The following is a 20,478-nucleotide window of genomic DNA, read 5'->3' as shown; positions in this document are numbered from 1 at the left end:
TTTTCCTTCTGGTGCAACCTGAAGTCTCAGGGTGGGTTGAATCAACTAAAAATACACTTTTATGAAAGGGGGGGCAATCAATAAACCATGAAACAGACGCAATAAAAGCATAATACGTTGCAGGTAAGAATTGCATCTGCAGAGAGGGCAACTAAGAATTCATAGGTCAGGATATAAGGATAAACGTTAAGAAGAACTTTGAGGCAGGAACAGCTGCTCGGCGGCGGAATGGAGGCCCTCAAAAGGTTGCAAGCAGAGGTTGGGTGGCCATCTGTCCTTTCGCTGGGATCCCAGCATTGCAGGGGGTTGGACTGGATGACCCTCAGGGTCCCCTTCCGATGCTAAGATCCTATTATTCTGTGAGGAGGGTGCCCCCTTTTCTAAATCCCGCGCAAAGGGCAAAGGAGCAACCTAAACTGGCAACGTGGCTTTTACCCGTCACCCACCAGTGCCCAAGCCTACAAGCGCTGCCAACTATGTCCTCATCTGTTACAAGCTCACACCGGTCGCTCCTTTTGCTGAGAAAGCAGCTTGAGAAAAAGGTCTCTGTACAGGTATAGGGCTATAAAGGCCAGGACTAGCCGCCTGAGAAACAGTTTCTACACAAATGCAATTCTGGTTCTAAATACACTATAGTATAGTGTATTTTAAAATGGGGTGTCAGAGTTTTTAGGGGTTTTTGAATGTTTTATGTAGTTTTTCAATTTCATTGTTCTGCATGGGACAATGACAATAAAGATATCATATATTATTAATTATTAATTAATTATAATTAAAAAGAGTGCCCAGCCACTCTGGGCAGCTTCCACAGAAACCAAAAATACACTAAAATGTCACAGATTAAAAACTTCCCTGAACAGGGCTGCCTTCAGATGTCTTCTGAATGTCAGGTAGTTGTTTATCGCTTTGACATCTGATGGGAGGGCATTCCACAGGGCGGGCGCCACCACCGAGAAGACCCTCTGCCTGGTTCCCTGTAGCTTTGCTTCTCGCAGGGAGGGATCCGCCAGAAGGCCCTTGGCGCTGGACCTCAGCGTCCGGGCAGAACGATGGGGGTGGAGACGCTCCTTCAGGTATACTGGGCCGAAGCCGTTTAGGGCTTTAAAAGTCAACACCAGCACTTTGAATTGTGCTCGGAAACGTACTCCCTCCATCTCCCTGGCCCTGTCAGTAGAGGAACCTAGGAGAATCGTTCACCAACACAATACTCTTCAATATACAAACTCGGACCTCTAGATGTTTTGAGACTACAATTCCCATCATCCCTGACTACTGGTCCTGAAAGCTAGGGAAGATGGGAGTTGTAGCCCCAAAACATCTGGAGGGCCGAGTTTGCCTAGGCCTGTTTTAAGCCAACCAGCCAGGAGATCAGCAACCAGATTTCCACTCAAAATTTGACTGCAGAGGAAAAACCACAGAGGCTGCCTCTCCAAACTCCAAAAACGCTAGGAAAAGACGACAAGCAAGCAGACAAGCAACTTTCAAACATGACAAGCCTTTTAACTCCGACTTCCACAAGGCAACCTCTGCATTTGCAGAGGAGCAAATCTTTTTACCAGCACAAGGTTCGCTGGCTCGCCGCTCCTTGATTCCAGGTTAGCTGCTCAAAGATGAGAGCCTGCTTGATTCCAGGTTAGCTGCTCAAAGATGAGAGCCAGTGTGGTGTAGTGGTTAAGAGTGGTAGTCTTGCAATCTGGGGAACCGGGTTCGCGTCTCTGCTCCTCCACATGCAGCTGCTGGGTGACCTTGGGCCAGTCACACTTCTCTGAAGTCTCTCAGCCCCACTCACCTCACAGAGTGTTTGTTGTGGGGGAGGAAGGGAAAGGAGAATGTGAGCCGCTTTGAGACTCCTGAAGGGGAGTGAAAGGCGGGATATCAAATCCAAACTCTTCTTCTTCTTCTTTTTGCTCTTTCGTGAGTTTCTACCAGAGGTCCCGCGAAGATGCAAAATGGCATTTGCAAACTCCGCAGCCCAGCCTCGGATGACACAGAGCCTCCGGGAAGATTTCCGCTGGCTGATAAGTACGGCCGGCAGTCAGATCTTATCTGGGATGTTGTAGCCACACATCTCTGACTGGCTGTGACTACTGATTCCATGTCAGGACAGAAAACCCGCAGAATGCGTTCCTGGGCAGTGAGATCTGACTTCCTGGAAATCCCAGCTCTCTTTAAAAATAGTCCCTAGCTGAATGGCTCCTGATCAGGAATACTGCGCCAGTGGATTTCCTGCACTGTGCAGCACAGCTGGACTTGGCGAGCTTTGATGCCATTTTGGGGAAACCAACGAGCACGATCTGGGCACGAGAACAACACTCTCCTCTCCTGGGGTTTCCGGAAACTGGGAACCCAAACCACTCTTGAGGGCAGAGACAGAGCACAGCCAGAGTGGCAAGCAGCCCTCGATAGCCCTCTTCTCCTCCATTAATTTGCTTGATCTTCTTTTAAAGCCATCCAAATTGGCAGTCACCATTGCTTCCAGTGGGAGGGAGTTCCGCAGTTTAACTCTCTCTAGGGCCTCAGGCAGGAACGTGTGTGGCACTGTGGGTTAAACCACAGAGCCTAGGACTTGCCGATCAGAAGGTCAGTGGTTTGAATCCCTGTGATGGGGTGAGCTCCCGTTGCTCAGTCCCTGCTCCTGCCAACCTAGCTGTTCGAAAGCATTTCAAAGTGCAAGTAGATCAATAGGTACCGCTCCGGCGGGAAGGTAAACGGCGTTTCCGTGTGCTGCTCTGGTTCGCCAGAAGCGGCTTAGTTCTGCTGGCCTCATGACCCGGAAGCTGTACGCCGGCTCCCTCGGCCAATAAAGCGAGATGAGCGCCGCAACCCCAGAGTCGGCCACAACTGAACCTAATGGTCAGGGGTCCTTTACCTTTAGGGCCTCAGGCAGAGAGAAGTCTGTCCCCTTTCCGTGCTTAGCTTGAGATGGAATCAGAGAGCCCTTGGCTTTCAGAGCAGGAACTCTGCCAGTGGGCCTAAGGCCCATCCCCTTGGCCCCGAGGTTGCCGGCCGCGGCTTTCCAAAGAGTGGTGGCCAAGCACCGCCATGGTGCCAAACCGCCCCGATGCCAGCTTCGCCCATCTTGCGGAGCCAGGGGAACCCGCGGCGCTTCCCACAGACGCAGGTGTGCCGGAAGCGGAGAGGAAAACGCTCCTTTTTAACGTGCGAGCCTCGTTAAGCCGAAAGATCTGCCCTCCCGCCCAGCTGCTCCGAACGAAAAACCACTTCCTCAACCGTGAAAACCCACTACTTGCTACTCCCTTCCCGCCAGCTGATAAGCAAAAATAAAGGGGGAAGGAAGTGTTTTGCAAGGAGAGAGAATGTGCTGGATCAGACCAGAGGCCCAGGGGGGCGGGTGGTCATCTGCCAAGGATGCTCTTGCTGAGATTCCTGAATTGTAAGGGGTTGGGCGCATGGAAACGCCGTTTACCTTCCCGCCGCAGTGGTACCTATTTATCTACTTGCCCTGGCGTGCTTTCAAACTGATAGGTTGGCAGGAGCTGTTAAGTTAAGCCGGATGTTTAACTGAGAATCCATCACAGTCAGTCCATCCTTTGAAAAACAAGACCCTTGTTTTACTTGATGCAACATGTTGGCGACCGCAACCCTGGTTTAATGAGCCATTTGGCACCTAGATTGTATACCTGAGTTTCTAACACCACCAACGGCACCAGAGGAGACCACCATGAATCGTCCCGTTCCTTTCTCTCTCGCTATTTGAGAAAAGTCATCTAAGGTAGCGACAATCACAAACATGCCCTGGCAGCCAACCCCCGTCAGTTAATTGCTGGTTATTTTAAAAGCACACTTCCTCCTGCCTGCCCTGATCTCGCTGCCAATCAGCCACATCAAGAGGTGCCCGCAACTTTCCAGGATTAGGCCATGGTGGGAGGAGAATTCACTTCCAGTGAGTCAGCCCCCGCCGGACCACACCCCATCTGGTGTTTCCCATCGAGTACCCGATCACCTTTGCTTATCCAGTCCTTTCTCTCTGTTTCGGTCGCAACACAAAGCAGAACGCCCAGAGCAAAAGCTGCTTCCCTGCGCCCTACAAATGCCCCACATCAGTTAGCAGTCAATGCAAGGTTCGAACCTAGAGGATTCCTTACCAGGGTGGATTTGATTTAAATCAAGATTTAAATGACTAGTCTGTAAGACATGATTTAAATCTTTTTTTTCTGTTTTACAGAAAGACTCATTCTTACTGGTATCATCTTAATATTTACAACCAGGCGAATGTTTCATTTTTGGAATAATAAATTTTCAGAGTAGTTTTTACAGTTATATCACAAATTACTGATTTGGTTATATACTATTAAGAAACTACTGTGAGGTTTAGTAAGTTAACTGTTTATATTTGGACAACGTTTCTGCTGTGCTTTATTAGAAGGAGAAAAATAATCATTTCCTTAACAACAATTTAAACAATTTATTTAACTAAAACAATAACATTATAGCGTATGTATCCATGTTTGTTAACTGATGTGGTTAGACAATTAAAAAAACCACACACCTTAAGACTGAGTTTCAGCACACATGAAAAACTTTTTAAAAATCCTATTTCCTGATGAATAGCCTTTTGACTATAATGTAACTTAAATAGAAAACTATCTTTAGAAAGGTTTTTCCTCCCAAAGCATTTTATTTTAAAAATCCAATTTAAATTTTTAAAAAATCTGATTTAAATAAAAAGAAATCCGATTTAAATTAAAAAATCTGATTTTTTAAATTTTATTTTTTTAAAATCATTTTATCCACCTTGATTCCTACGTAACAAGCAGATCCTTTGCAAGACCAAGTCCAGAGGCATTGCTTTCTTGTCCGGGTTTCCATCCACAGGCAAGAACACCCAAACCCAAGATTCCATGCCTTTTAGCACAGCATAAATCCGAGACGCCTCCCTGTACTTTTCTTTCTTAATGCAAACATCAATACACTGGGTGCTAAAAGTCACAGGGGGTGAGCTCTATCCGAAGACTGGGCACTTCAAGTTTTACCGCCCGGCCAGCGGGTTCTCATGCCAAGCTCGTTTTTCACGCAAAGCTCGTTTCCCATGCTTCTTCTTCTTTGGCGATCCCTCGTAGCCGAGTAAGATTGTCTTCCATAAACACGATTTTAACAGTGAGTCCGTAAGTGACTGTGGAGGCCAATTCTGGATCCACACATCCTTCCACAGTGGGGACATAGGTTTCTGGGCGGGAGTTGATCCTGGTGACGGTTTGCCAAGTGTGCCTTCCTCTTAGCACATTTCTCCCTTGCGTCCTGAGTTTGAGCATCTTCAAAGTCCACGACACCTTTGGGAAAGGCTGTTCTCCAAGTGGAGCACTCGCAGGCCAGTGTTTCCCAGTTGTCGGTGTTCATACTACATTTTTTTAGATTTGCCTCCAGAAAGTCTTTAAACTCTTTTGTTGACCACCAGCATTACGCTTTCCATTTTTAAGTTCGGAATAGAGGAGTTGCTTTGGAAGACGATCACCGAAGACGCATAAGACAGACACTTTGGGTTTCTTCGCCCCACAATGGAATCGCTACAGAAGGTGGGGGGTTTGTGGGGGTCAGCACCCAGGACGTAAACTCTTTCTGCGGAAGCAAATATATTTCGCACAATTCAAACGCTGCTCAACAGGTGTGTTTTTTTAAAAAAAGAAAACCTCAAAGTGGTTTGCAAAAAAGACAACAAAAAGATGAAATCAACAACAAGCTAAGATTATAAAACGCCATCAACGTTCTGCATGTCTGGGGTTGTTGTTGTTGTTTAATCGTGTCCGCCTCTTTATGACCCCCTGGACCGGAGCACGCCAGGCCCTCCTGTCTTCCACTGCCTCCCGCAGTTTGGTCGAACTCATGCTGGTCGCTTCGAGAACACTGTCCCACCATCTCGTCCTCTGTCGTCCCCTTCTCCTTGCACCCTCCATCTTTCCCAACATCAGGGTCTTTTCCAGGGAGTCTTCTCTTCTCATGAGGTGGCCAAAGTCTTGGAGCCTCAGCTTCAGGATCTGTCCTTCCAGTGAGCACTCAGGGCGGATTTCCTTCAAAATGGATCGGTTTGATCTTATTGCAGTCCATGGGACTCTCAAGAGTTTCCTCCAGCACCAGAATTCAAAAGCATCCATTCTTCCGCGATCAGCCGTCTTTATGGTCCAGCTCTCACTTCCATACATCACTCCTGGGAAAACCATAGCTTGAACTATACGGACCTTTGTTGGCAAGGTGATGTATCTACTTTTTTAAGATGCTGTCTAGGGTGAACTTGCCTAAACAAAAATGTGTTTAGCAAGTGCCCAAAGGAGAACAAGAAAGGCACTTGTCAATAGGCAGGGAGTTCCAGAGTGAAGATGCTTCCCCTAAGATGGAAGGTGGATGCCTCAACACAGGTTCAAATTATCAGAGAGGAGGGCCAACACCAGACCAGTGCAGTGTTAGAAATCAGCCAGGGGCCAAGCACGTTTTGTGACTGGCAGTTCCAATTGTGACCACATGGAGATCTTTGGATGCTGGGTTGGTGACTGGGGGAAGCCAAACGTCCCTTAGAGAAGGATCTGAAATATATTCCTTGATGCTTGGATTGAATTTATTCCCGATTGTTTTATTTGACGTTTTCAATGTGCTGTAAGGCCGACGCTGGTGGCGCTGTGGGTTAAACCACAGAGCCTAGGACTTGCCGATCAGAAGGTCGGCAGTTCGAATCCTCGCGACGGGGTGAGCTCCCGTTGCTCGGTCCCTGCTCCTGCCAACCTAGCAGTTCAAAAGCACGTCAAAGTGCAAGTAGATAAATAGGTACTGCTGTGGCGGGAAAGTAAATGGTGTTTCCGTGCGCTGCTCTGATTCGCCAGAAGCGGCTTAGTCCTGCTGGCCACATGACCCGGAAGCTGTACGCCGGCTCCCTCGGCCAATAAAGCAAGATGAGCGCTGCAACCCCAGAGTCGGTCATGACTGGACCTAATGGTCAGGGGTCCCTTTACCTTTACCAATGTGCTGTAAACCACATTGCAATTTGTTCTTTAAAACATATAGAAAGGAAATAAACAACAAGAAATTTCATTGCGCACACACACAAAAAAACCCCCCGGTGCCTAGACATTCTGTTGTGTTGTGCGACCTTAACCTAGGCTTAAGGCGTCATTTGGCAATTGCATTATATATATCTGATTTTCTAACACTGGACCGCTGGAACCTTCATTTACAGAACATTGTGGGGTGGGGAGAAATCATGCAAGATGTGAAATCCAGAAAAGGTTTCTCAGCACCAGACTTCCTCAGATTTGATGTTCTTTTTGTCTAATCGTCTTTTAAAGCCGTCCCGGTTGGTGGTCATCAGCTGCCTCCCGCAGGAGAGCGTTCCAGAATTTAATTCTGTGCTGCATGAAGAAGACTTCTTTTTATATCCCATCTTGAATCATCCAATGCTGGAAGGCCGCAAGTTCTGCCCTACATGATTCTGCAAACTTCTGTCACGCCGCCTCTTCCTCGACTTTTCCATCGTTCGAGCTCCGGTTGCAAATACCGTCACCGCAGCAGCCAGAGCAGGATGAAGCCAGGGAATGAGTATCATAGGACCACAGAATTGTGGAGTTGGAAGGGACCCCTGAGGATAATTTGGTCCAGCATCCAGCAATGCAGGAATCTCAAATAAAGTATCCATGACAGAGTCAGGTGGGCAGCGTACAATTAATACAGGGAGATCGTGTCATTGCTGCTAGCGCAGCTGTTTGACTTCACCCCCGGAGGTGTGCGCCACTGTCTCTCGAGACTGACAGATGCCAGCAGGACGTAACACATATATAAATGCAGGCCCCTTGCCTGAAACCCTTGAGAGTTGCATCCCGTCAGTACAGATGTTTCCGAGCTGGATGTGCCATGATATTAAGGACATGAGACTCTTAATCTCAGGGCCGTGGGTTCGAGCTCCGTGTTGAGCAAAATAATAATAAATTATTGTCACTACACCACCTGTGTGCAGTGAAATTAAACAAACCCCCCCCTCCATATACTCAGTCTTGTTCGTGCTCTGTGTGCTTGTCAGAAGTCAATTACACCACTGTTTTTGTCCATTCAGCAGCCCAAGGATAAAAACTATTATTTAACCTATTGGTGCGGCTGACTATACTTCTGTACTTCCTGCCTGAAGGTAGGAGATTAAATAAGTGCTGGCCGGGGTGTGAGTCGTCCCTAAGAATTTGCCTCGCTCTCCTGAGGCAGCGGTCTCCCGCGATGTCATCTAGCGAACTCCGGGGACAGCCCGTGATGTCATGTGCTGTATTCGCCACCCTCTGTAGGGACTTCCTGTCCGCGGCTGTCAAACCAGCGTGCCACACTGTAATACAGTATGAAAGGGCACTTTCTATTGTGGCCTGCTAGAAGGAGATGGGACGCGGGTGGCGCTGTGGGTAAAAGCCTCAGCGCCTAGGGCTTGCCGATCAAAAGGTCGGCGGTTCGAATCCCCGCAGCGGGGTGCGCTCCCGCTGTTCGGTCCCAGGGCCTGCCAACCTAGCAGTTCGAAAGCACTCCCGGGTGCAAGTAGATAAATAGGGACCACTTACTAGCAGGAAGGTAAACAGCGTTTCCGTGTGCGGATGTGGTTCGCCAGAGCAGCGATGTCACGCTGGCCACGTGGCCTGGAAGTGTCTCCGGACAGCGCTGGCCCCTGGCCTCTTGAGTGAGATGGGCGCACAACCCTAGAGTCTGTCAAGACTGGCCCGTACGGGCAGGGGTACCTTTACCTTTACCTAGAAGGAGATGATCAATTTTTGTTTGACATTGTCCTTTCGCAAGACCCTGAGGAAATGGGAGTCTCTGTTGGGCCTTCCTAATCACCTGGGTTGTATTGAATTTCCAAGTGAGGTCTTCACTAAGGTAAACTCCCTGGAATTTAAAGGAAGAGACTCTTTCCACACAGCGCCCTCTGATATACAATGGGGCTAGTTCCCCTCTCTTTTGCCGAAAGTCCAATACCATCTCCTTTGTCTTGCTGATATTAATAATAATAATAATATATCTTTATTGTCATTGCCCCCTTCGGGGACAACGAAATTACTTGACTGCTCCATAAAACACTAATTAAACAATACAGTATGATACAGCAAGGGAGATTAGTTGACTTTCAAAGTCCGAGCTTCCCATTCAGGGCCGAGATTGCTCTGGAGAAGAAGCTGTTCTTAAGACGGCTCGTTCTTGTCTTCATCGTCCTGTATCTCCGTCCCGACGGCAAGAGCTCGAAGAGACAGTGACCAGGATGCGATGGATCTTTTACTATGTCCAGTGCCTTCCTGTGGTACCTTGTGGCATAAATCTGCTCCAAGGTGGAGAGTGGGCAGCCAACAATGCTCTCTGCTGCCTTCACAACCCTGCACAACCCCATCCTGTCCTGGGTAGTACAGCTTCCGTACCACACACATAAGCCATACGTGAGCACGCTCTCAATGGCACAGTGATAGAAGGCAAGCAGCAGTTTAGGCGCAAGTTGTTCTCTGGGCACCATGTGGAGATTTTTGAACCTCCTCCCTATACGCTGATTCATCTCCACCTGTAATTAGACCCATTGTGGTGGTATCACCTGCAAATTTAATAATTGCAGTGGATGGATCAGATGAAATAAAGTCATAGGTATACAACGAGTACAGGATTCCTGCATTTCAGGAGGTTGGACTGGATGAGCCTTGGAGTTCCCTTCCAACGCTACAATTCTATGATTCTCCTTTGGGGGATAGGATAATAATAAGAGTAATTTATTATTTACACCACACCCATCCGGCTGAGTTTCCCCAGCCACTCTGGGCGGCTCCCAATCGAGTGTTAAAAACAATACAGCAGGACATTCCTATATATTTCGTTCAAAGCTACGAGGACTGGAGTCTGGCTCCGTTCTACAGCTCCGTGGCAGGCCACCTGCTCTGAATGCAGACGGTCCCGGGTTCAATTTCCCGGGAGGGCTGGGGAAAGAACCTGCTGCATGAAGACCTGGCCAGCCGCTGCCAGTCAGGGCAGGCAATACTGAATACTCTGGCTCAACCGCAAGCTGCATCCTATGTCCCCATCGGAAAAAGCTCCCAGGTGCCTGGATTTCAAAGCTGGCGACGAACCCCCAGAACCCGCCACCGAGGAGTCCTAACCCCCGCCAAGACCTGAAAGAAAGCTACATACCGTCTGTTTCCTCGGTTGCCCCGGCCGTTTCACGAAAGCCGCGCCGAGCCCAAACATCCCCGCAGCCACCGAGATCCGCGAGCCCCGACGGCGCAAGGGGTCCCTCCCTGAGTGACGCTCCTCCTGGAACCTGATTTTCTGTTGGGGCAGGCAGCTCAGAGCTTCTCCCGAGCGTATCGGGGCCTCCTTGCCAAAGTCAACATTCAACACACCTGACCCGCCTTCAAAGGAGTCCCCCCCCCCCTCCGCACACCTCCCGAGCCTCAATTATTCTCCTGCAACGAAACCTTCCAGGGGAGTTGTCAGCAGCTAGTGAAGAGAAGAAACCTCGGGTAAACTCAGTTCCCAGTGTCGTGCAGAGAAGGCCTCCCTCCGGCAAGAGAAAAGGGGCATGCCTCTAGTTTGCTGAAAAAATCCAGGGTTTCTCCATGCCCTGCCCTAGGGGCAGAACAGAGCCAGATTTGCTGGTTTTGCTGACAGCAGCGTCAAACCCTCGCAGGGAGAAGAGTCAGATAAGAGGTGATGACTTGATTTTCTAAAGAAGGCGCGCGATGGGTTCAAGCCTGACGAGAAGCCACAGGGACCCCAGCGCCTAATCCTGGCTACGTGGAGGAGGCCGGCTGCAAGTTCCTTCGTGTCGAAGCAAAGGAGCAGGCTCAGAAAGACCCGTCAGCGTTTATGATATCCCAGAGGTCCCGAGTTCCGATCCCACTCTGCTCACTGGGCAATCCTTGGTCAGCTTCCTACGCTCGGCCTAACCTACCTCGCAGGGTTGTTTGGAGGATATTATTAAGATTTATTTACTGCCCTTCATCACAAGAGCTCTGGGTGGTTCAAGACACAAGCGAACGGTCAAAATGAAAACAACAGCAAACCCCATCCCACAAACGCATTTGAAAGGATGTAGTATATGTAGTAGTAGGATGTAGTCGTATAGCCTTAGAGAACCAAAAAAAATGCAAAATACAGTTGTACCTCAGAAGTCAAACGGAACCCGTTCCAGAAGTCCGTTCGACTTCCAAAATGTTCAGAAACCAAAGCACAGCTTCTGATTGGCTGCAGGAAGCTCTTGCAGCCAATCGGAAGCCCCACTAGACGTTCAGGTTCCAAAGAATGTTCACAAACCGGAACACTCGCTTCCGGGAGGTTTGCATCATTCAGGAGCCAAAACCTTTGAGAACAACCACAAGTTGTTCAAAAACCAAGGTATGACTGTACTAACCCTTAAGAACAATTTAAATCAGCCCCGCCCCAAATAAACAATACCCTCCCCCCCAGTTATAACACCATCCCCATTAAGACGATAATGTTAGCAAAAGTGGGCTGGCAGACGCCCTCATTCCTCCTCCAAAGAGAGGGCCCCCTTTGGTATCTCCCCCGTGCATGGATTGTACAGTGAGAACTATGCATGCCGCCCTGACCTCACAGAATAATAGAACTGCAGGGCTAGAAAGGGCTATCAAGAGTCATCTAGTCCAACCCCCTAAAATATAGGAAGAACAAGCTATACAAGGAAACTCAGAAGGAAAGAAAACGTTCCAGGAAGGAAGCTCAGTAAACCATAAGAAAGAGTCAAAAGTACATCTTCAGACTAAACATAATTAGCTTAAGGGACTCACTGCCACAAGAGGCAGCCACACGCCACTTAGGCAGCTTTCTATATTCCTACATACTTTTCAGATTCATGCATTTCGACATTTCAAAACCTGACTTCCTTCCCCCACTTTCTGCAGCTCCTTAAATTAACTTTTTAATACCTTCTGCATATCCAAATTAACTAAGTTTGTTCATTTATTCATCTTCTTTAAACATATGCTCTTGTGAAACTGCAGGTTATTACAATAATCCTGCCGAGGTTTCAATCTGTTTGCAATTTATCTGTAGCTTTCTATATTCCTGAGCCTCCTAATGCTGTCTGCACGGCTCGGCTATAAGGGAGCCTAGCAAGCTTACACCTTCCAGGCTGCAAGGCAAAACTGGGGCAGCGTCCCAGAATCATACCATTGGAAAGGACCCCACGGGTCATCCAGCCCAACCCCCCGCAACGCAGGAACGTCAGCGGGCCCCGTTTCAAAATCTGGGCCACGCAGATGCCAAAGCGTGTCGCAACAGCCCAGGAAGAGGTCAGGAGTTTGCGGCACGCCTGGTGTCCCCGCGCACGGCAAATCAGCTTTCGAAAGAGCTGGCCTGCCACACCCCAGAGCCAGCTGCCTTCCGGGCATCAGGGCTGCTAGCAGGGCTCGGCCACACCCTTGGCCAGAGGGGGTGTTGTGGGCTCCTTTTAAGGAAGGCGCTCCAGGAAATGAATCAGAACAGCTGTGCTTACTACAGGGGTGCTAATTCATTGGAGATTTCCAACCAATTAATCACCGCACCTTTCAAAAAAGGGGGAAGAAAGGGAAAAGGACCTCAAAGGAGGAGCCATGGGGCAGGGGAGAAACGACAGGAAAGTATGTACTGTACAGCGGGGAGCAAACCCTCCTGGCAAATCTACTGTATTTTTTGCTCTATAAGACTCACTTTTTCCCTCCTAAAAAGTAAGGGGAAATGTGTGTGCGTCTTATGGAGCGAATGCAGGCTGTGCAGCTATCCCAGAAGCCAGAACAGCAAGAGGGATTGCTGCTTTCGCTGCGCAGCGATCCCTCTTGCTGTCCTGGCTTCTGAGAGTCAGAATATATTTTTTCTCGTTTTCCTCCTGCAAAAAATAGGTGCGTCTTGTGGTCTGGTGCGTCTTATAGAGCGAAAAATACGGTAATCGCCGCACCTTTCAAGAAAGGGAAAAGAACCTCAAAGGCGGAGCCATGGGGCAGGGGAGAAACGACAGGAAAGTTATGTACAGCGGGGAGCAAACCCTCCTGGCAAATCTAACTCTTATCGAGGTGGAGGCAAGGGGTGCAGTTGAGTGGGAGAGCGTGGTCCCGGGTTCGTATCCCCGGCATCTCCAGGGGGGCTGGGGAAAGGCTCCCGATCTGAAATCCTGGAAAGCCACAGCTAATCAGTGCAGAGAACACCGAGCTAAGTCAGCTTCAAGCAGCCCTGTCTTCTACATGCAGCACAGGTGCTCTGCCGCAGAACTACAGCCTTTTCTTGGAGGAGGAAGTAGACGAGGGGAAGGAACAGCCGCAAGAAAGAAGAGTCTAGTGTTTCTTTAAGGAAGAAGAAGTGGTATCTTCGCTATCCTGACAGGCGGCAGGGGGACTCATAGAATCATAGAGTTGGAAGAGACCACAAGGGCCATCGAGTCCAACCCCCTGCCAAGCAGGAAACACCATCAGAGCACTCCTGACATATGGTTGTCAAGCCTCTGCTTAAAGACCTCCAAAGAAGGAGACTCCACCACACTCCTTGGCAGCAAATTCCACTGTCGAACAGCTCTTACTGCCAGGAAGTTCTTCCTAATGTTGAGGTGGAATCTTCTTTCTTGTAGTTTGGATCCATTGTTCCGTGTCCGCTTCTCTGGAGCAGCAGAAAACAACCTTTCTCCCTCCTCTAGGTGACATCCTTTTATATATTTGAACATGGCTATCACTCCTCGGAGGCAGCAGGCCAGCCCCATGCACAAGTCTTTGAGGGCAACGCAAACTCCTTCCCCTGTCCAGACGGCTTCCAGAAACTCGGGGCCAGGCCAAGTACAGTGGTACCTCGGGTTACATACGCTTCAGGTTACAGACTCCACTAACCCAGAAATAGTACCTCGGGTTAAGAACTTTGCTTCAGGATGAGAACAGAAATCACGGCAGCAGCGGGAGGCCCCATTAGCTAAAGCGGTGCTTCAGGTTAAGAGCAGTTTCAGGTTAAGAACGGACATCCGGAACGAATTAAGTTCTTAACCTGAGGTACCACTGTACGGGCGAACAGGGGGACCCATTTCCGTGGGACCAAGGAAGCTGGCCGTCATTAAGGAGAACCTGCCCCAGTGAGAACTCTGATCAGCAGATCGCTGACCAGATCGCTAACCAGTTCAGATCGCTAACCAGTCCAGGCCTCAAGACCCGAGGGGCAAAAGTGCTGACTCTTCCGACCCTTTGGCCTGTGGATTGGAAGCTTAATAAGGATTTTTTTATTTAAAAAAAAAGGAATTTTGAGAGGTCTCTGTCCCAGCGTGCGGAAAAGGGACATTTGGGCAATTGGTCCGCCCTCATAAAGAACACACGCCTGCTGAGAAACCACTCAACAGGTGGGAGGAACTGCGCTTCCTTCAGGACAGCGATAACCAGGACAGGGTCAGAGGTCTGCTTCCAGGAACACTATAAGTAAGAGGATGAATCACAGAAGAGAGAGGAGAAAAGTCCATCTTCTCCTGTATATCTTCTTGTGATCTGGAAACAAGAGGAAGCGATACTTCTTCGGGAAGCCAAGGAAATCTGCCCCCTCCTCGTTCACAGTATGGACGAGGGGGGGTCAGGATGCAGAGGGTGACAGAACCATTAGAGAAGAGGGTCGCCGTCCTTCTGCAGGAGACCCCCCTATACAGGAGTCTGCAGAGGGGAGGAAAACGAAGCGCAGGCCGGAAGGGCTCAGAGATAAGATGTGTGGAAGGTCTCTCTGTCTGGCCGATGACCAATAAGTCAAAGAGGGGTTGGAGGATGAGTAGGGAGAAAGAAATGGAGGGGAGGGGGTTGAATTAGATGACCCTTCCCACTCTACAATTCTAGAATTCCCTGAAGGAAGCCTGTGTCCCCCTCCCATTCCAATTACAGTGGTACCTCGGGTTACATACGCTTCAGGTTACAGACTCCACTAACCCAGAAATATTGCCTCAGGTTAAGAACTTTGCTTCAGGATGAGAACAGAAATTGTGCTCCGGCAGCAAGGCGGCAGCAGGAGGCCCCGTTAGCTAAAGTGGTGCTTCAGGTTAAGAACAGTTTCAGGTTAAGAACAGATCTCTGGAACGAATTAAGTAGTTAATAATAATAATAATAATAATAATAATAATTCATTATTTGTACCCCACCCATCTGGCTGGGTTTCCCCAGCCACTCTGGGCGGCTTCCATAGAAACAAAAAATACAGTAAAATATCACAGATAAGTACTTAACCTGAGGTACCACTGTACTCGAGGGTTTGTTGAACTAGTTAAGACCCCGCTTTTGCTTCCCAACCCCTCTGTCGAAGCAGAGTTCTTTGCTTTTAAAAAACACATATATATGATGTAACAATGTGCTCCGACAGGTGTGTATTCGATTTCCGAAGAAGCAGCTTTATCCCCCAAGTCCTCCACGGAGGTCCCTCGACCACCAGTCACCCCCAATTTGGGGAGAAGCAAGAGGAAACAGAGAACCACAAGGCGAAGCAGGAAGGAACACACACACAAATGAAACACAGGGGGTGCTGGATTAGTGAACGGAAACAAGTGAAAATTTGTGGAGAGGTGGAATAAAACTTCTCCGGCTCGACCCTCCCGCCACCACAACACCATCTACTGGCCGGAACAACCATGGAAGCAGTATCATCCCGCTGTAAACCATCCCAGCTTCCTCCACAGGGAACTCCTGGAAGCTGTAGTTCATGACGGGCGACCCCCCCCCAACAAAACTCCAAAGGTTTAACAATCCACCCCTCTTCTCAGGGAGCTTTGGGAACCATAGCACCACATGGGGAGAGACCGGGTCCCCTAACAATTCTCGGCACCCTTATCAAAGTACAGCTCCCGACTCTGTTTGGGGAGGGAGCAGGGAACTAGCGGCTGTTTAAAGTGGGACGGATTGCTTTAGAGTCAGGTAACAGGTAAAGGCCCCCCCCCCCACGGTTAAAGTTACAGTGCAAATGGGGGTGTCTCTCTCACACACCTTTGGGGAATGAACTCATCCCACCCTTCCCACTGGGAAAGCAGAAAGCCTTAGGAGGCAGGCCCCCACCAACTCAAAACCAATCCACCGTTCAGAGCGGGAGGAGAGGGACTCTCCTTGGGCTCCCCTACACCCCCCCAAAAAAATACAACCCCCAAATTGCTCCCTCCTTGAAATAACCCCCCCCCAAAAAAGAGGAGTTGTGGGGGGGGGAGAAGGGGAAACGAGGGGGGGTCTGCCTTCCAGCTGCCAATCCATCCCCTCCCCACGGGACCCGGGAGAGGACTAGGATTTGGGGAAAGGGGGGCAAGCAGGGGAGGACAGACACCCCCTCCCCAATACAAGTTGGGGGTTGAGGGGCTGAGCTGTAGGGGGGTGTAGTGACGTCAGTGAAGGGGAGGGGCTTGGGGAGGGAGGGAAAGGGGAGCAGCTCAGCTGGAAGGGGCGCAGGGAGCGGGCAGGTGGGGGGGCCGGCTTGAGGGGGCGTTGCTGACGTCACGGGAGTGGGAGGGGTCATGGGGGAGGGGAGGGGGTCGCTCTCACCTTGACTTCGCCCTCCTCCTGCTCCCGAGTAACGCGCGCGAAGGCCGGCGGGCGGGGAGGGAGGGACGGAGGCGAGGAGCGAGGCCGGGCGGCCGCTGCCGCCGCCGCTTCAGCCCGGGCTCAGGGCTCCCGGCTCCCCTTGGCTGGCTGGCTCGGGCTCTCGCCGACTTCCGGGTTCGCCATCTTGGAGGAGGCGGGCGCGGACTTCCGGTCCGGAAAAAGGGAGCGGGAGGGAGGGGGAGAAGGGAGGGGCCGCCGGACTGTGACGACACTTCCGGGTTCCCTCCCTCTCTTCTCAGGACATTCTGTGGTTTCCCCTGTTTAGGAGGAAGCTGGGGGAGGCGGGAGGGGTTTGGCTTTTTAAAATAAATAAATATGGAATGTGAAAGTCGCGCAGGGCTCTTTTTACAACACATACAATCTATATTGTATTTTTTTATTTATCTACGTTATTGTGACTTTAATACTTTTTATAATATATGCAAAATTTCTCTGCATTTGTATGTTATGTATATATCTATTGTAGATTTGTGTATATAATAATACGCAATAATAGTAATAATAATAATATTTTATTTATACGCAGCCCATCTGGCCGGCTTTCCGCAGTCACTCTGGGCAGCTTCCAGCAAAATATTTAAAAAGGTAAAGTGACCCCTGACCGTTAGGTCCAGTCGTGGCTGACTCTGGGGTTGCGGCGCTCATCTCGCTTTAGTGGCCGAGGGAGCCAGCATACAGCTTCCGGGTCATGTGGCCAGCAGGACTGAGCCGCTTCTGGCGAGCCAGAGCAGCGCACAGAAATGCCGTTTACCTTCCCGCCAGAGCGGTACCTATTTATCTCCTTGCACTTTGATGTGCTTTCGAACTGCTAGGTTGGCAGGAGCAGGGACTGCGCAACGGGAGCTCACCCCGTCGAGGGGATTCGAACCGCCGACCTTCTGATCGGCACGTCCTAGGCTCTGTGGTTTAACCCACAGCGCCACCCGCGTCCCTTAATACCTTTTATAATATATACAAAATTACTCTACGATATACTATATCTTTATTGTCATTGTCCCATGCAGAACAATGAAATTGAAAAACTACATAAAACAATCAAAAACCCCTAAAAACTCTGAAACCCCATTTTAAAATACACTATACTACAGAGACCCCTTATGCTGTGTTTAGAACCAGAATTGCATTTGTGTAGAAACTCTTTTTCAGGCGGCTAGTCCTAGTCTTTATAACCCTGTACCTTCTTCCAGAAGGCAGCAGCTGGAAGAGATCATTTCCGGGGTGTGTACTATCCTGCGCTATCTCTGCCGCTTTCTTATGGCACCTGACATTATTATATTATTTATCTGCATTATTGTGACATTAATACCTTTTATAATATATACAAAATTCCTCTACGTTTGCACGTTATGTATATCTCTGTGTTATATCTTTTCTAGATTTGTGTGCTATAATAATAATAATAGTAATAATAATATTTTATTTACACCCCGCCTATCTGGCTGGGTTTCCCCAGCCACTCTGGGCGGCTTCTAGCAAAATGTTAAAATACAATAATTCATCAAATATTAAAAGCTTCCCTAAACATGGCTGCCTTCAGATGTCTTCTAAAAGTCAGGTAGTTGCTTATTTCTTTGACATCTGGTGACATATCTATAATACGTTATAGCGTGATAATCTACATTATTATTATTATTATTATACACAGGCTTTCTCAAACTCTGCCCTCCAGATGTTTTGAGACTACAATTCCCATCATCCCTGAGCAATGGTCCTGCTAGCTAGGGATCATGGGAGTTGTAGGCCAAAAAAAACATCTGGAGGGCTAAATTTGAGGAAGCCTGATTATATATGATAAAACCCAAGTATACATGGAATAGCCCAAAGGCTGAACTCCAACTCCCATCAGCCCTGGCCAGAAGACCCGCTTGCGAGGCATTATGGGAACTGAAGTTCAGGATGGCCATTTCCCCCGCCCCTGTGGACTACAAGCAACTTCCGGGCCGGGGGCGGGGGGCGATCTCTCTACCACATGCCATCTCTATAGTTGGAGAAGCCCCTTTGGCAATAGACTGGGGGCGGGGCTTCAGATGGGAGGCGCTTAGGTGGTCTCACAGAATTGCAGAAGTGATCCCAAATATCATCTAATGACAGGAATCTAATACAGTAATCCAATAGCAGGAACCTTTTTTTTTAATCCAACATGGGGCTCAAACCCACGACCCTGAGATTCAGAGTCTCACGCTCTTACCGGCTGAGCTATCCCAGCCGTCGAATAACCAATGGTTGTGGGGAGTGATGTAGAGATCAGGGATGTGCTCCTGACGGGATGTGGCGGCTGTCGAATGGAATCCGGACGTGTTTCATCACTCTTTACCCTTATCTATTTATTGGGAGCCACCCAGAGTGGCTGGGGAAACTCAGTCAGATGGGCGGGGTATAAATAATAAGTTATTATTATTATTACTATCTAGCTATCTTTATAGAAGTGGGTGGCTAAGCTGAATGGGGAGGAGTCGAGGGGAGTGGGCGGAATGAAGCTTAGGGAACGCGCGCAGGGAATTTTTCTTAATTGTTTGGATCTAGGCAGCAACAGTAGTCAGTAATAATAATACACTTTGCAATTTTAAATGGCCTTAACCTGTTTCTAATTTAATTGTGTTTTCATATTAAAGTTGGGTTTTGGTTTTCGTAGCTTGCCCGTTCTTTAAAATGTATAGAAAGCAGGAACAACAACATCCAATAACAACAACAACATACAAAAACAACAACATCGAATTTTTCCCAGGCTTGCCACATAGTTAAACAAACCTTAGTTCATTAATCATTTCATTCTGATTAATTCATTCCAACTGATTGACATTATTATTATTATTATTATTATGCATACAGCAGTAGGCATGTTGTTGCCATAAATTAAAAACTGAATTGTTACGATTGGCTGTTTAATCATTTTGAATTGTTTTTACTACTAAATTTATTACAATGTCTTGTGTTTGTCTTTAACCCAGGTTAAATTGGACATTTAAATTTTTATCCTTGCAGTTTTCCTTAGCGCAGAATTGTTAATTTGTCGTTTAATGGGCCCGTCTGTGTGAAGTTTTGTAACTATTGTTTTTCTCTATTTATTTTTATTACTTCCCCTGTCGGGGATTGAAAACATCCACTGAAGCGTGGGCCATAAATACTGTACATAAATGAATAGAAATAAATAAAGTTAACCTGTTGGTGGATTATTTATTTGCTATTTTGTTATTATTTATAGTTTGCTATTTATCTATTTCATTATACAATGGGTCGTTAAAGGGTTGTGCATACCGACAGAGAGGTTAAAAAACAATAACAATGAGTCTGCAGAAATTAAGCATGGCTGGGTCCTTCTGCCTGAATCCTTCTGCATTCCAGGCTGGTGTCCTCCCACTGAACTATCATCCTCCGGAGATCTCTCAGTAGATCCCGTCCCACTTCCTGTCCTAGGGGGTCTTAAACCATCTCCGATCTGATCTCTGCCCTTACCTGGGAAGTCTGGCTTCTCTGACCTGCTCCTTCAGAGGTGAGGATCCAGAAGTAGCCTTTCGTTCACTCTCCACACGAAGTCAGAATTCTAAATATCTAGTTTCACTTTCTCCTTTGTCAGCCCTGAAGCTGCAGGAGGAAGTGGCAGAAGCTACAAAAGGAGACAGTTGTCTTTTATTATTGTTGACATTATTTTATTTCGTTTATTTGAATATTTAGGATCCCCTCTTTTGTAAACGTTGGGCAAAAGATTCCTGCATTGCAGGGGGCTGGAGGAGATGCTCCTCGTGGTCACTTCCAACTCTCCAATTCTGTGATTCTATAATGGCATGGGACTTTTGTCTGTGGTTCTCTGAGGCTCTTGCCCAGTACAGCTCCCAGTACGTTTCCGAGCACAATTCAAAGTGTTGGTGCTGACCTTTAAAGCCCTAAATGGCCTCGGTCCAGTAGACCTGAAGGAGCGTCTCCACCCCCATCGTTCTACCCGGACACTGAG

At 48.5% G+C, this 20,478-nt stretch overlaps 1 protein-coding gene across 2 annotated transcripts in view; it reads right to left on the bottom strand.

Annotated features, from left to right (window-relative positions):
• Positions 1–20,126, bottom strand: part of SBNO2 (strawberry notch homolog 2) — a 116,824-nt gene extending 96,698 nt beyond the window's left edge. The window contains exons 1-2 of one of the 2 annotated variants that reach the window (XM_083421369.1): positions 19,983–20,106; positions 16,470–16,801 (exon numbers count right to left, since the gene is read on the bottom strand). The gene's annotated coding sequence lies outside the window, so the exon portion shown is untranslated. Of the gene's footprint in view, positions 1–16,469; positions 16,802–19,982 lie in introns of both variants that reach the window. The other variant, XM_083421370.1, reaches the window with a different exon arrangement.
• Positions 20,127–20,478: the final 352 nt, after the last annotated feature.

This window comes from Podarcis tiliguerta (genome assembly GCF_965153285.1).
Source record: "Podarcis tiliguerta genome assembly, chromosome: 18".
NCBI classification, from domain to species: domain Eukaryota; kingdom Metazoa; phylum Chordata; class Lepidosauria; order Squamata; family Lacertidae; genus Podarcis; species Podarcis tiliguerta.
The sequence above is the reverse complement of the archived record's forward strand: the minus strand, read 5'-3'. Positions and strand labels throughout refer to the sequence as shown.